Source organism: Pteropus vampyrus, unplaced genomic scaffold (assembly GCF_000151845.1).
Source record: "Pteropus vampyrus isolate Shadow unplaced genomic scaffold, Pvam_2.0 Scaffold44, whole genome shotgun sequence".
NCBI lineage: Eukaryota > Metazoa > Chordata > Mammalia > Chiroptera > Pteropodidae > Pteropus > Pteropus vampyrus.
Window position 1 is genome coordinate 3649005 of NW_011888825.1, and position 15686 is coordinate 3664690.

Consider the following 15686-nt stretch of genomic DNA (forward strand, 5'->3'; position numbering starts at 1 on the left):
TGTTCTCTCTGAATACAAGAAAAGTAAATGTTCTGCAATGCCCGAGACAGCCCTGTTTAAAAAATGGCTAGTTTAAAATGTCAGTGGTTCCCCTGTTGATAAACACTGTAGGACTGTCACTCTCACCTATTCTGGGTTTTACCAAATTTTACATTTTAATTTTCTATACCCAAGCAGCTTATTTAAAGGAAAGAAATGCTCAATGCTCTGAGTGTTTTTAAAATGGGATTTCTCTTTGCCTATCTTACCCATTTTCTTTTTTTTCCTCCTTGTTTTTCAGAATGTAAGGCAGGACTCACTCCGATATTCGAAGCACAGATGAGCTTAGAAATCCCAGAAATAGTTTTCTCTCCATCTCTAGAGTCTGGAGTGAGGGGTGGCTTCTATGACATTGTTGAGGGTCTTATCGCCAGCATTTTTCGAATATCATCTTTGGTGCCACGGCTTTCCCCACAAAACAGCTCTCCCCACTATCAGGTACTGGATCTGCAACCACCCTGCCTGCCAACATATCTGGGACTTCTTGCAAAGTGTTGGCGTATAACCTGCCTGCTGTTGTCTTGCTCCCCAAGGTTGACATGGAGGGCATGGCTGATTTGGCAAAGATGCGGAACATGCTCATGGAGAGAGTCCAGAGCATGATGGCCCTCTGCTGCCTCTATCAAAACACCTTTAGTCAATACTCCTACCTCTATGTGGAGGACCGGAAGGAGATTCTGGGCCAGTTTCTGTTGTATGGGCATGTCCTCACACCTGAGGAGATCGAAGCTCATGCAGAAGACAGCATCCCAGAGAACCCTCCCCTCCTCCATCAATTTAAAGCACAGATTGACTCCTATGAAAAGCTCTATGAAGATGTGTGCAGGCTGGAGCCCATCAAGGTGTTTGACAACTGGATGAAGGTTGATGTACGACCCTTTAAAGCATCTTTGCTGAATATAATTAAAAGATGGAGCCTCATGTTCAAACAGCATCTTATTGACTATGTCACTAACAGGTAATATTGTTGTTCCAGCTTTCTTCTGCCATCCCAGGCTGTCAGGAACTCCATGTTTTTAATTTTCTTCATGTTTTCCTCCATGGGTTCATTGAAGTTCTAGGCTTTTAGACACCAATAGTAACTTTAGTCTTGCCCTTTCCTTTGTTCACAAGACATGGCCTCTTTTTGTTTTATTTTCCATTTGGTGCCCACTATGTGAAAGGCACTCAGTAAGTGGTAAATAATGTTCAATACAATAATAGCAGATTCAACCTCCTTTCACAACTCTGACTCTGAAATCTCTTTAAGCTTGAGAGGTAGAAGGAGTCTAATGGGCCTCTTAGATTTTATTTTTACTACTCCTTGTCTCAGATTATCCAGCTGTGTAATGAGGAAGTCACTAAATCCCTACACTTCTGATGCCTCTCGGTGCCCCTCTAGCATTGCAAGAGATTGGATCTGAAATTCTGTCTGTTCTGCTATGGACCTAGACCACTCAGCCTAGCACTAGACTTTCTAAGTGAGAGCTTCATCCTCTAAATAAATAATCAAGTTGGTTGGTAGTCTCCTGGTTACTTCACCTTAGCCTTATCCCTACAGATCCACCAAAGTCAGAATCTTAACTTCTATTCCCTCCCCACAGAAGCCTGTAGGGTGGCACAGTCCCCCTCCATTCAGTGATCAGCTTTTGGTGTGTCAGCTGATGCTACAGGGGAGCTGTGATCCCTCCCCTGAGTTTGGGGCTGGTCTGGCTTAATGCTACAGCCATCCTGCTTCATGATCTAGAAAGGAAACAGCCAAGTCAAGGATGTGCCTATCTACAGATAAATTTTGCAGGGGTGATGGGCCACCACTAGAAAACCACAGGAAAGCAGTATGGGATGTTTAGAATAAGGATTCACAGATGTTCTTTAAGAAGAAGAAGAAGCCAGTTTTCCACATTCAGGGAGGCAAGAAGGGGAAAAGAAGCAATGGTAGAAGTTGAGGAGGTAACAGTGATGCCTTGAATAGAGTACCATTCAAGGGACAGCTGCCCTGTGGTCCCTCTCCATCAGTAGGTCTGGTGATCCAAGGGCATAGGAGCATTTCTCAAAATTTAGATTTCATTATTATTTAGGTTTGGCAAGGCCAACAGATCAATTCGTGAATTCCAGTAATAAAAGATAGTTTGTTGAATTCATAGATCCCGAGAAGAGGGGGCACACCATACCATGCAGGGCCACACAGAAAGCACCAGGGGCATCAGGAGGCAAAGGGAGCAAGGAGGAAACATGAAGAAGAGCCTTTATTGTGGGTCCATGGAAAAGAATGGATGAGACAGGATAAGCAAGTTTAGCATTGGCTAGTTTGAATAATTTCAACAGGCACTGGGGCATAGGGAATGTTCTTAGTTGTCTGGTACCTGGCCTTAGGGTGATTAGGGCAGGTGGACAGTGGCATGGAGTATAGAGCCAGTTAAAGGAAGTGGTTGGGGATATAGACTCTGGATTGATTGGTTTGTATATGAAAGGCATGCTCAAAAGCAAGTCATTTACTATCTCTAGGAATTGGCTAACCCTGGAATGGGCAATTTCTCTAGGGTCAGCAGGGATCCAGATGTCAGAGCATCAAAAACACATGGTTGATACAGGGAATAGTGATAGCAGCTGGCATGCAACTCTACTGGGAAAGGCTTCGCAGGATCTAATAGTTGGCTTAACAAGATAAACACATGATAGATCAGTTAGAACTTAGTCCTTGTTCTTGAACCCCTATCTTCTATCTCTGAGAGGAGACAGTATGACTGGATTTCTCTAAGGTACCTACCTTCCAGTTTTATTAGTTAGTGATTCCATAAACTATCTATTTTGCTATACTTTAGGAGAATGCGTTATTGTTCAAGAATTGGATAAAATAGATATAAGAACAATAAAAACCATTTATTATGTGCTATGTAATTCTGTGATTTCCATTTTCCCTTAGTAGATGTCAGGATTAATCCCATCTTGCCTTATATCTTATGTACTTTACTTACTGTGAGAAGCACAAACTTTTTTGTGTCATCTGTCTTTTTCAGGGTAGGTTGCTGTGATATCATGATTTATAATAGGAAATATATATTTGGTCTTTGTCCCCACTTCTGGCACAGCTCCTAAAACCCTTTGAAATTCCTAAGTGTTGAGAGTAATATAGATGTATTTTGTTATACTAATGAGGTGACTTGTACCCCACCTAAAGATGAGTGCTGGTTACCAGGGGAACCAACCATGTAATTAGAGATTGGAATTTTCAGCCCCACCTCACTGACTTCTAGGGAAGAAAGAGCGGCTGGAGGTTGAATCAATTGCCAATGGCCAGAGATTAAATCAATCATGCCTATGTAACCAAGCCTCCATAAAAACCAAAAGGGATGGAGTTTGGAAAGCTTCCAAGTAGGTTAACATATAGAGATTTGGGGAGAGTGGTAGGCTTGTAGAAGATATGGAAGCTCCACACTTTTCCCCTGTATGTTGGCCTATCTCTTCCATTCCTGAATTGTATCTTCTATAATAAAACAGTAATCTAGTCAGTAAACAGGTTCCCTGAATTCTGTGAGCTGCTCTAACAAATTAATAGAACCCAAGCAAGAGGTCACTGAAACTTCTGATCTATAGTGAATTCATCAGAGGCAGAAGTGACCACCTGGATTTACAGTTGTTGTCTGGCAGGTATGGGGCAGTCGGGTAGGACAGAGCCCTTAACCTGTAGAATCTGATGGTATCTCCTGGTACAAAGTTTCAGAACTGTATTAAGTGGTAGGACATCCACATGGTGTCAGAGAATTGCTTGGTGGTATGGGGAACCCCTCTACTCCCATACATACATTGAAATGGTAATAGAATCCTAGTAGCTGTTATATATATATATATAAAAAAAATAACATGTTCTGTGTGGCCTAAACAACAGAAAGTTATTTCTCACAATTCTGGATGCTAGGAAGTCCAAGATCAATGTGCCAGCAATATGATTCCTGGTGAGAGCTATCTTCCTGGCTTGCAGATATCTGCCTTCTCATTGTGTCCTCACATGGCCTTTCCTCCATGCCTGTGCAGAGAGAGAAGTGGTAGGTGGGTAGAGAGAAAAAGAGCTATCTATTTCTCTTTTTATAAGGCCACTAACCCCTTATGAGATCCTACCCTCTTGACCTCATCTAATCATAATTACCTCCCAAAGACCCCATCTCCAAATATTATCACATTGGTGGGTAGGGCTTCAGCATATGAATTTGTAGGGGACACAAACATTCAGTCCATAACATTACCTAAACTCTCACCTCCATTTAGCTCTTTATGCCTTAATGTGACTCAACCCCCAACCCTTGCCTTTGCAAAGCCTTCTCCTGTACCCTTCCCCTAGACCTCAGCGTCTTTCATCAGCAAATGCCCACTATATGTCTTCTCTTACCCTCTTTTTGCTCTTCCAGAAACTCAGCCCTCTCTTTGAGGACGCTGGTTGCCTTGTGGTACTTCCAAGTAGGGGCTGATTTTTCTCCTGTATCCCTCTTACCACTGGGCCTACATGTAGATAAGGTATCCTTATTCTTCAGTGTTTCTTCCAGACTTTCTCACCACACTCTTTCTTCAAAATCCTCAGCTCCACTGGAGCAAATTCTATTAGACACTACCAACTGCCACTTGTCTTTATGAAGTCACCTACCAAGCTTTTAGTCATTCTTCCCCATCACTGAAGATCTTATCATCTGGCTCAGTCTACCTTTCCCAGCCTTCTGCTGTTAATCATCCTTAGTGACCCAACAGCCACATGCAGTCTTCATTCAACCTTTCAATTAATCATTTTGTTGACCTCTCTTTCCAGTGCCCCTTCTCTCCACCATACTTCTGCTACCTAATTCCTAATTATACTCTTGGTAGGGCAGAGAGAAAGATTTGGAAGTAATTGTTCTCCCTTCAGAATCTCAGGTTTAAGCATTCCATTCTCTAACCACCACCTGGTATCTTTCCAGGTCACTTTCTTGGCAATCCTGCCATCAAAATTCTTCAGATCTCTCCAGATTTCCCATCCTTTGGCCCCTATGCTTTCTCAGTGTTTATCACTCTTGCTCACCATTCCCACTTCTACCTTATAAAATCATGACTCTATCTAAACTCAGTGCTCCACACCTGCACCTGAGTGATTCATCCTTGATGAAGGAAAAACAAACCATTCTTCTGACCAATCTCATATTACATTTATAAATATAAAATTCAAGTAGGTCCTTTGCATTTTCATAGATGCTTCCCAAACTCTTTTTTCTTCTCTCTCCTTGAACCTCATATATCCTCTCTGCCCTTATAACCTCGGCTCTCATTTCACTGAAAAATTAGAAGCAATCACAAGAGAATGAACTCACATTTTCATGGAAAAATCTACCAGTCAACTTCCATTTGAAGCCATACATTCAACTACCTCAGCTGTTTCAGTGGATAAGCTATGCCTGCTTTTCTAAGTCTAGCCTCTTTCTTCTCATCTACTTAAGACTTATCTCCTTAAATATTCCCTATCAATTCTCAACAGCATGCAAATGTATTATCACATCTGCCATCTTAAAATAAAAAGAAACATGGCCCCACAAGTCCTCTGGCTACACCATTTTTTTTTTTTGTGGCCTCCTTCACAGCAAAACTTAAAGAGATGTGTTTATACTTTATTCTTTTACTTCTTCCTCCATTCTCTCCATATAAAAAGTTTTATTATGAAATATAGCATACATACAATTTAGAGAAAAATATTACAACAAATACTTGTATTTGCATTATCCAGCTAAATAAAAGAATATTGGCTATATTTTAAATTTCCTGTATGCACTCTTTTCCCTGATCAAATAAATTCTTCTCACTCCCCGTCAGACGTTACCTCTGTCCTAAATGTGACATAATCTTTTTTATGATTTCTTCATGGCTTTATATGTGCTTATATATCCACACACACATCATACATATAGATACACACTCATACACAAATACATATATAAATTTGTATTTTAAAACTTTATGAAAATAAAACAATTTTGCATATTGTATATTTTTCTGTGTTCTATTTTTTACTCAGCATTATGTTTATGATCCTTCTATGTTTGGAGTATAGCAGTAGTTCATTCATTTTCATTGCCGTAGAGTATTCCATCACATGAATATACCACAACTTATCTGTGGTTAATGAACATGTGGTTTCTTTCAGAAGATGTTGCTAATATCAACAGTATTGCTATGAATACTGTTACACACGTATTGTGGTGTACATGGGCACAATTTCCTCTAAGGTATATACATAAGAGCAGCATTGCTGAGTCAAATAGAATGCATATAATGCCAACTGTCTCCAAGGCAGAACAGCCAGGTGTGACAATTCCTGTAGCCCCACATCTTTGACGATGGACCGTTTAATGCTAACCATTATAGTGGGAGCTTAGTGGTATCTCATTATGGTAAATATTTTGCATTACGCTAATTAGGAATAAAGTGGCCCATCTTTTATATTTTGGGTGAGTCATTATATTCTTTCTTTTATATTCACAGCTCTTGCCTATTTTTATTAGACTTTATATTTTCCTTTTTGATATTTAGAAGTAACTTAAGTATTCTATATCTAATCCTTTGCTAGTTGTATATATTGCAAATATAGACTCTCATTTTGTGGCTTGTCTTTCCATTGCATTTACAGTATATTTTGAAGAGTAGTTCTTCATTTTAATGTAGCCAAAATGTGTTCATCTTTCCCTTTATGTAGCTCCTCATGTCTTGTTAAATAAATCCTTTATTTCCCTGAGATCCTAAAGATACTCTCCTATATCCTCTCCTAAAAGTTTTATAGTTTTATCTTTCACGTTAAGTATCCCCTTGTCTGCTGATGCATTAATATGACACAGTCCTCATGACTAGCTCTGTAATAAATTTTAATATCTGGCAGGGCAATACTACACTTCATTCATTTTCATTAAGAATGCTTCAACAATTCTTGGCCCTTAATATTTTACATAATTTTTCAAACAATTTTTTAAATTGCAGCTGGCATACAATATTATCTTAGTTGGCATACAATATTCAGGTGTACAACATAATGATTAGACATTCATATTACTTACAAAGTGATCACCCAGATAAGTCTGACACCATATATAGTTATTACAATATTATTGACTATATTCTTTATGCTGTACTTTATATCCCTATAACTTTTATAACTTCCCATTTGTATTTCTTAATCCCTTCCTCTTTTTCATCCACCCTTCAACACCTTTTCCATCTGGCATCAAAATGTTCTCTGTATCTATGAGTTTTTCTGTTTCGTTTGATTATTTTGTTTTTTTTTTTTTAGATTCAACATATAAATAAAATCATGTTGTTTGTCTTTCTCTGTCTGACTTATTTAACAGTATAATACCCTAGGTCCATCCATACTGTTGCAGATGGCAAGATTTCATTCTTTTTTATACTTGAGTAATGTTCTATTGTATATATGTACCACTTCTTTTTTATTCATTCATCTATTGTTTGACACTTAAATCACTTCTATATTTTGGTTATTGCAGATAATGCTTCTGTGAACATATGAATGCTGTCTTTTCAAATTAGTGTTTTAGGTGTCTTCAGATGAATACCTAGAAGTGGAATTACTGAGTCCTTCTTTGTCTCTTGTTATAAGCTTCGTCTTAAAGTCTATTTTGTCTGGTATGTTATTGCTACCCCAGCTTTTTTGTTTATTTCCATTTTCATGAAATATCTTTTTCTATCCCTTTACCTTTAGTCTGTGTGTGTCTTTCCATCTGAAGTCTCTTGTAGGCAGCATATGTAAGGGTTTTGTTTTCTTATTCATTCAGCCACGTTTTCTTTTAATTGGAGCATTTATTTAATCTATTTACATTTAAAATAATTGTTGATAGATATGTAGTTACTACTATTTAGTTATTCATATTCTTTATATATTTTTTTCTTCTTAAAGAAGTCCCTCCAACATTTCTTATAATACCTGCTTGCTAATAATGAACTCCTTTAGCTTTTTCTTGTCTGGGAAGCTCTTCATCTATCCTTTGATTCTAAATGACAGGTTTGCTGGGTAGAGTAATCTTGGTTGTAGGTTCTTGTTTTTAATCACTTTGAATATTTTCTGCAAATCCCTTCTGGCCTGCAAAGTTTCTGTTGAGATATCAGCTGACAGTCTTATGAGAACTTCCTTGTAGGTGACTGTTTTTCTCTTGCTGCTTTTAAGATTCTCTCTTTGTCCTTAACCTTTGGCTTTTTGATTATGATGTGCCTTGGCATGGGCCTCTGGGTTCATCTTGTTTGCGACTCTGCATTTCCTGAGCTTGTATGTCTATTTCCTTCACTAGGTTAGGGAAGTTTTCCGTCATTATTTCTTCAAATAGGTTTTAGATTCCTTGCCCTCTCTCTTCTCCTTCTGGTACCCCTATGATGCAAATGTTAGTATGCTTAATGTTGTCCCAGAGGCCCTTGAAATATCCTCATTTTGGGAGGTTCATTTTTCTTGGTGTTCTGATTGGGTGTTTTCTACTACTTTATCTTCTAAATCGCTGATTCAGACCTCAGCTTCCTCTAATCTATTGTTAATTCCTCCTCAGGTATTCTTCATTTCAGTTACTGTAGTCTTCATTTCTGACTGGTTCTTTTTTGTTTTCTGTCTCCATCTTTATGTTTTCTATCTCTTTGTTGAAGTTCTCACTGAGTTCATCTACTCTTCCCCTAAGTTCATTGAACATCCTTATAACTAGTGTTTCAAACTCCTCATCTGGTAGATTGCTTGTCTCCATTTTCTTTAGTTCTTTTTCTGGAGATTTGTTCTGTTCTTTCATTTGGGACATGTTTTTATATCTTCCAATTTGGCTAACTCCCTGTGTTTATTTCTATGTATTAGGTAGGGCTGCTATGTCTCCCAGTCTTAGTAGAGTACCCTTATGTAGTAGGTATCCTATGGGCCTAGTGGTACAGTCTTCCCTGGCCACCTGAGCCAGGTGCTTCAGGTGTGTCCCTTGTATGGGTTGGGTGTATCCTTGCTTGTCATAGTTGAGCTTACATTGCTTTTTGCTTGTCAATGGGAGGGATTGGCCCTCAGTTTAATTGGTTGTAAGGAATAGCCATGACTATAGTGGAGGAGCTGTATGGAGTAGGATTCACTTTAGCAGGACTCTGGTGCCTGCATAGTCTACCATTTGGGTATGTTATCTTCATATATGACCCTGGTGATACTCTGGCTCAGACCAAAGGCAGCTACTGGTCATGCAGGCCTGGATCTCCAGGTGGGGCCTCACTGTAGACCAAGGTCAGCCACAGCCTGTGCCCTGCTCAGAGCCATGTGGCTTGAGCCACCAAGCAATCTGCAGATGGCCATGACCTGCATTAGGCTTGGATTTGCTTCAAGAGGCCAAGACACAAACAAGGCCAGCTGCTGCTAGTGCTGGGTTTAGGGATGTTCAGCAAGAAGTATGGGGCACGCTGAGGCCAGACGCTGCTTGTTTAAGTTTTGTAAACCTTTGAGGGATTTTAGGAAAGTCTGCAGCATGAGCCAAAATAGGCCATTTGTATGGAAAAGCCACTGAAAGTGACTTGGATGGCCCCACAAGTTGTTTGGGGTGGGGTCTCAGGGAACCACCAGGGTGGGGATAATTGGGTTAGCCAGGTTAATGGAGACCAGATATGGCAGCCACATTCATCTGCACCTGGGAAGCGGGAGAGTATCAACAAAGGAACAGTGGCTTCTGCTAATACTTTTGTCTGGTAGACAGTTGCCCCTCCAGCCCTTGTTCTGTAGCCAGACAATTCAGTTCCTCCCCATATATCTCCAGTACCTATCAAGCTGCTGCGTCAGTACTGGAGCTCAGAGCAAGTGAGTCTCTCAGTGAGTAAGTAATTGTGTGGGCTCCTAAAGAGGCATCCCTCTATCTCACTCAGCTACAATCTGCTCTGGTTTTCACAACCAGACATTGTGAGGACTTCTCTTCCTGGCACTGGAACTCTGGGCTGAGGAGCCTGGTGTAGTCTCAGGACCCCTTGCTTCTCCGGAGGGATCTCTGTAGTCAAGATTTCCTCCCAATTTTCAACTGCCACATGTGGGTATGGGACCTGCCCATTCTGCATCTCCACCCCTCCTACCAGTCTTCAAGTGGCCTCTTCTATGTGTCCCCATTGTGGGACTTCTGTTCAGCTAGACTTCAGGTGATTCTCATAATGATTATTCTGTTGTTTCGTTGTAATTTAGATGTGTTCATGAAAGGAGGCAAGCACAACATTTACTTTTCTGCCATCTTGATCAGAAGCCTATTTTACATAAATTTTAAAATCAGTTTGTAAATGAAAATGTCTATAGGGATTTTAATTGTATTTGCAGTGACTATAGATCAATTTGAGGAGAATTGTCATTTTTATATTTTCAAGTATTCCTGTCCAAGAACATGTTATCCCTTCTTTTATATATGTCATTTTAAATATTCTTTAATGAAATTTTGTATTCACTTTAAAAATATTTTTATGTATTTGTTAAGATTTATTCTTTGGTATTTTACTTTTTGGTTCCTAGTATAAATGATATTTTAAAATCATATTTTCTTTGGAAATGTAATTGATTTTTTTATATTGATTTAATAGCAAGCAACTTTACTAAATTAACTTATTAAGTCTAATAATTTGTGTACTCTTTCTGGTTTGCTATATACAGTCATCATCTACAAAGTTATGATAGTTTCATATCTTCCCTCTCAGTCTTTTTTTAAAAATGTATTTTATTGCTATTTCTTATCTTTCCATACTGCCTAGGATTTCTGGTCCAATGGTCCATGAGGTGATAATAACAAGTATGATACTAAGCATAATAATATTTGCTGTGAGTTTTTGTGGATTCTCTTTATCTGATTAAAGAAGTTTGTTAAGGAAACTTAGCATAAATAAATAATAACTTTTTATCAAGTGCTTTTTTTAATTCCACTAAGATAGTTGTTTTTTCACTCAATATTAAAGTGATGAACATATTATTTGCTTTCTAAGCCCAACACAAAGTGTTATCTTTTCCAATATATCCACTGGATGATTTTGTTTGCAAATATTTTGTTTAGTATTGATGCATCTATGTTTGCAATTGAGATTGGCCTTCAGTTTTTCCTTCTTTTACTGTCTTTGTCTGATCTTGCTCTGTGATTTTGTTACTTTCACAAAATGAGTAAAAAGTAATCCTTGTTTATTCTCTGAAAGAGTTGGTGTAAGGTTGGAATTCTCTGCCTTGAAAGTTTGATTTAAATCTCCTATTAAGCCATCTGGGCTTGGTATTTTCTTTGTGGCAAGATTTTTACTTATAATTTCTCTAATGGTTGTAGAGATATTAAGGATTTATATTCCTTAATAAGTTATATTTGCCTAGAAATATATTCATTTCATGTAAGTTTTCAAATTATTATCATAAAATTTATGATATTCTTTTACCTATTTAATCTATACAGAATCTATGGTTATGCCTCTCTTCTTGTTTCTATTAAATTTTATTTGTGCTTTCTGGCTTCTTTTCTTAATTAACATTGCCACAGATTTACAAAGAACTATCTTAGGAACATACTGATCTTCTTCATTATAATTTTATTTCTATTTCAATAATTTATTCTTTTTAAATTTTTTTATTTTTCAATTATAGTTGGCATACAATATTATATTACTTTCAGGTGTACAACATAGTGATTAGATATTTATATAACTTTTGAAGCGATCACCCCAATAAATCTAGTACTCATCTGACATCATACATAGTTATTACAATATTATTGTTTATATTCCTTATGCTATACCTTACATTCTCATGAATATTTTGTAACTACCAATTTGTATTTCTTAATCTCTCCCTTTTAAAAAAATCTGGCAACCATCAAACTGTTCTCTGTATCTGTGAGTTTGTTTCTTTTTGTTTGTTTGTTCATTTTGTTCTTTAGATTCCACATATAAGTGAAATCATATGGCATTTGTCTTTCTCTGTCTGACTTAGTCCACTCAGCACAAAACCCAATAATTTATTCTTTTATGTTTATTATTTCTTTTGCTTTTTTTGGATTTATTTTCATTATTTTGGCTGACTTAAGATGGATGCTTTATTTATTTTGAGCCCTCTGAAACACTTAAAGTTATAAATTCCATTCTCAGTGCAATTTTACCTATATATCACAAGCCTATAGTACGCAATATTTTTATTATAATTTTCTTCTAAAATGTTTAATATCCATTATGATGTGTTTGTATATTTTTAACTTTCCAAACATGGGATTCTTCTAGTTACATCTGTTATTAATTTTTTTGTAATTGCACTGTGGTCAGAGACTGTGATATATGTAATAACAACTTCTGAAATTATTTGAAGCTTGCTTTATGCACACCCATATGGTCAGTTTTATAAGTGTTCTGCGCACTTATTTGAAAAAAAAGTATGTTCTTTAACTGTTAGGTGTAATGTTCTATACCTGCTTATTTGATCGAACTTGTAAGTTGCTTTATTCAAATCCACTGTATCCTCACTGCCTTGGGTTTTTTTCCTTTATTGTCTGCTTTAATTTATCAATTACAGAGATAGTCATGTTAAAAATCTTCCAGTTTTATGGTAGATTGTGAATTTCTCTTAGTAATTCTGTCACTTTTTGTATCATATTTTAAGGTTATGATATACTAGCATACAGAATTTGACTTTTTATATCTTCCTGACAAATTGAAACTTTCAGCCACACATTAAAGATTTTCTTTATCACTAGCTATATTTCTTGTAGCTATATTTCTGTTTTGTCTTATATTACTATAATTAAACCTTTGTATGATATTTGCCTGATGTCTCTCATTTTATCCCTTGGCTTTCAATCTTTCTATCCCTTCATATTAGGTGAGGCTTTTATAATTGGCATAGAATTGAATGTTTTATCTACATTACTATTGATCTTGTAACTGGAGTGTTTTGTTCATTAACATCTATTATGCTAGATTTGGATTCAATTCTACCATTTTATTATATACTTTATATTTGTTTTCTTCCTTTTTTTTCCTCCTTTCTTGTCTGCTTTTGGGTTGAATGTGTGTTTTTTTTAGTGTTTTCTTAATTTTTACTTCTTGTTCTTTTTACTTTCTGCTATCTGCATGTTGGTCTATCTCGGTTTATTATTCTAATGAATACTATAGCTATTTTAATAAGCATCCTTAAAAAGAATAATTTATCAGTATTGTTACTCTCCTCACAATCAATACAAAGACTTTAGAATGGTTTGATCTCAACTGTTCATCCATTGAATTATATTCTTTTATTCCCAGTAATTTCTTTTTTTTTTTTTAACACCTACAGCACCTGGTATTCCTAAGTGGTCTCCCATCCAAGTACTAACCAGGCCCAACCCTGCTTAGCTTCCAAGATCAGAAGAGATCGAGCACATTCAGGGTGGCATGGTTGTAGACAACATTCCCAGTAATTTCAATTGTTGTCTATTATTTATTTAAACTCAAAAAAATTATACTTTATTTTATACATTCAATGTTTGTTTAGATTTACCTAAATACTTACTGATACCTTTGCTCGTTATGTCACAGACCTATTATCTATACATTAGAAGTTCTTCTAATAAGGGTCTATCAGTAGAACCCTCTCATTATTTCTTTGTATGAAAGGCATATATTTTGACCATGTCCTTGAAAAAAATTGTTTTGTGAATGAGAGAATTCTAGGTAACAGGTATTTTCTATGAGTCTATTGAAAATACCCAACTGGGTCCTGACTTCCATCTTTGTTACTAAGTAGTCAGCCATCAGTCTAATTTTTGTTTGTTTGTTTTGTTTTGTAGAAATATGTCTTTGCTCTGAAGCTAATTTTCAGATTTTTTTTTTTTTGCCCTTTTTGATAATCTGTAGTTTCCTACTAAAGTGCCCCTGTGAGAATTTCTTTATAATAATCCCACCCAGAATTTGTTAGGCTATACATTTGGTGTCTTCCAGCAATTCAAGAAAATTCTCGTCCAGGACCTCCTCAAAGATTGCTTCTTGCCCATCCTTTCTGTATTCTGGAGCTCCTATACACTTATGTGAGATCTTTTCACTGTCCTCTATGTTTTTTAACAATTTTCAGTTTCTTGTCTTACTATACTGCATTTTCAGTAACTTCTCCACTTTTATCATACAACAGTCTAATTCTGTCCCTTGGCTTTGTCTAAATCTGTTTAATCCATTCAGCGAGCTTTAGATTTTAATTATACTTTCTATTTTTAGATCTATTTGATTACTGTGTAATTTTGCTTGCTCATTTTTATACCCTCTTGTTCTTTGCTCAAGTTTTAAGGCTTCAGTTTTATTTATTCATTTTTTCACTTTTATAATATGTCAATTAGAGAGTGTTCTGAAGATAACATTTGATTTGTCAACTTAAAAATGGTTTCTTTCTTCATTCCATAGATTAAAAATAACAAAGGCCTACAGAAAATTTTTAGTTTGTTTCTCCTGGAATTGCCTATATATGATCATTTTTCCTTTGCTAAAACACATATCAAAAGCTTTTCCTGTGCTACTCTTCGCAAAGTAATACCATCATAGGCCATAATTTTCATGTTACTCACCTCAATAAATTTTGTCACTTTTCGGAATCCATCATTCAATAAAAATGTTCACACACTATCACAGATTCATGGAGGCATATTTGAAGAGCCTCTGAAATTGCTTTCATTCGTGACTTTGAAACAATGCTAAATTTATACTTTAACATAAAGCTGGGTTGAGGAAAAGGGCTGTGACCTACTGAGCTGTAAGAGCTTACCTAGGTTTCTGGAGGGTAATTTCTAAAGAAAGTATTTCTGTCTAAGCTGATATGTCATACTTAAAAATATGAAGATGTTCTTAGTCTTGAATTGATGTTTGAGAAATTGCAGACAAGGCACTTTACCCTGCTGTGTGGGTCAAGAACAGTGACGTAAGGTGCTTAAACAAGAATTCTTTTTTTCACCTTTAAATATGTCAAATATTGCTATTTTATATTCTGCATCTGAATTCTAATATCTGAAATGTCACAGGTTTAATTTTGCTGTTTCTGCTGGCTCCTACTTATGGTGACTTCCTTCCTTGTGTATTTTGTGACTTTTGATTATAAAAATAATGTTCCTTGGAATCTCATCTGTGGGAATCCTTTAAAGATTAGATTATACTTGTACCTCTCCAGAAAGGATTTGTATTTCTTTCTGCCAGTCATCAAAGGACTCTTTCAACCTCAGACTACTTGTACTTCTACTTGCCCAGTGGTCTACGTAGTACCCAGGTTAAGGCAGGCAAGTTTCCATACTGTCCCTCTCTGTGCAGCATATTTATTTCTTGTTCACCCTTATGGTATTGCAGCTTCGTGTGCAGCTTCCTATTAGCCTCCTCACCTCGTGTGGGTTCTAGGCTTAGTCACCTGTTCCCCATATGCCATAAAGTAATCAAAATAGAGGTTCAAATTCTTCAGGGTTCAGTAGAAACTATCATATGAAAGCCAGCTTTGAAACATGCATAGTTCTTGCTTTCACTACATTTTCAACCTCTAGAGATTCCTTAATTTCATGCCATCTTAGCGATGCATTTTAAAATGATTTTGAAATATTTGCTTAAGCATTTCAGTTGTTTTAGCAGAGGGGTTATACATATTACCATGTATATCAGACAGCTAGAAACAGAAGTCCACAATTCTTCAATTTACTCTGCAGTCACCTATG

General features: G+C 36.7%; 1 protein-coding gene and 1 pseudogene across 1 annotated transcript in view; one reads left to right on the forward strand and one right to left on the reverse strand.

Annotated features, from left to right (window-relative positions):
- DNAH9 (dynein axonemal heavy chain 9) overlaps positions 1-15686 on the forward strand; it is a 327356-nt gene that overhangs the window by 55397 nt on the left and 256273 nt on the right. The gene's annotated exons all lie outside the window — the stretch shown is intronic.
- Positions 13295-13413, reverse strand: LOC111738912 (annotated as a pseudogene).